Genomic DNA, 1,636 nt, shown 5'->3' on the forward strand with positions numbered 1-1,636 from the left:
TAGCTAATAATACATTGAGAAGAAATGGTTTGTCATTATGTGGATGGAAAGACATGAAAGTGATGTGGAAAATCGCCTTTTACCACTGAAACACATGGGGATGGGTGGTGCTAATAATGGTACTGCAGCTAGCCAGTAGGGGGCGCTTGACATGTTTCATTTTCACCTTTTAGAGACGTTATGGTCTCCATGTTTTTTGCAGTCAGTGCTTTGATCACAGATTTGAAAGCAGTATGCATAATGCATCAGGGCTCACGCTGAAATTCCCTATATTTGGATATATTATGTAACATGGTTCTGTAGGAATGTTGGTACCTTGGAAACACACATATACAAATATACCTTATATGTGAGTTTGGATATGGGTGTGGCTGCAACTGGAGAGGCTTGTAGTACATATTCTGCAAAAATTTCATAATGGTTGTTGCAAATATTATGTACAAACCATGACAGAGACTTGAATGCATGCATGGGTTTTGTTGGGGAAGTATCAGTTCATGAAATACATTACTGAGGAAACTGTAGTTGTTTAAACTCTTATTTAATACTATTAAGCACAGACACGTCATAAGGAAAATAAACTATTATTTATAATTATGGAGCACAGAATAACTAAACATAAAAAATATATATATAGCATAGAAAAATCCAATAATACTATCGGACAAAATGGCCATGGAAATGTAAGAGAGAGCGGTGAGCTGGAGACCAGAGTCTTGACCCTGAGGAGTGAAATAAAATATTTAATTTCTCTGTTGTGTCACAAACCTGACAGATACACTACTTGTCAAAAAGAAAAGAACTTACTTCCTCACGCATTTCTAAAAGGATGTTTTTGTCAAATCCCTGCAACTCACTGAAAAACAACAGATCAAATTCACATATTATGACTTAAAATAAAAATATAATATAGACAGTTCATGGTGCATTTTGTAATACTCAAGACACACCAAGGCCATGCAGAGTGCATACTGATAAAAGGGAGGGGAGGGGGGAAAACTTCAATACATTCTCTGTATTACAAGTCCAACAATTCAAGGTGGTCTGTCTTACAATTGTCATGCGCCGCTTGTCCGCTCCTCCCGTGTGCCACGCCCCCTCGTTAACCTCGTGTGGAACCCCGATGTCATTCGCTGTTTCCAGTTGTTTTCATTAGTCCTATGTATTTAACTCCGCTTCAAAATATGTTTCCCCAATCATGTCATTTAAGTCGCTACTTCTATTGTCCCGTGTTCCTAGCTGGTTTCCCCAATAAATCCTTTGTTCCCCGATTCTCCGTCTTCCTGCTCCTGCTTCCCCGATCCGTGACGTGACAACAATCAACATGAACGCACCACAGTCCACAGAACCAATCTGTCAAGGAACATCCTGCGAAATACAATATAGTACTAACGAAGACATTTGTTACAATTCTAATACAAATGTAACGACAGAAAATGCTGAAATCCACTTTACCATGTTTTTCAAGTATTTTCCAGTATCCTGGGCTTATTCGGTTTGTCAGTTTGCTGCAAAAAGAAATTTGGAATTGTCAGGGACACAAAAAGTACAGCTTTTCATGTAAACGGGATTAAAACTCTATGTAGGAATAAATGGACAAACAGAAGACCTTTTGTCACATTTCTAAATGTTTTAC

The 1,636-nt window shown here is 38.1% G+C and overlaps 1 long non-coding RNA gene across 1 annotated transcript; it reads right to left on the reverse strand.

The window, feature by feature from the left end:
- Positions 1-675: 675 nt before the first annotated feature.
- LOC125722229 (uncharacterized) lies at positions 676-1,417 on the reverse strand. The gene is made up of 3 exons (XR_007386230.1): positions 1,054-1,417; positions 808-856; positions 676-722 (listed from the first exon to the last, which is right to left on the reverse strand). It is a non-coding gene; the product is annotated as an uncharacterized LOC125722229 (long non-coding RNA).
- Between the last annotated feature and the right edge of the window lie 219 nt (positions 1,418-1,636).

Source organism: Brienomyrus brachyistius, unplaced genomic scaffold (assembly GCF_023856365.1).
Source record: "Brienomyrus brachyistius isolate T26 unplaced genomic scaffold, BBRACH_0.4 scaffold37, whole genome shotgun sequence".
NCBI lineage: Eukaryota > Metazoa > Chordata > Actinopteri > Osteoglossiformes > Mormyridae > Brienomyrus > Brienomyrus brachyistius.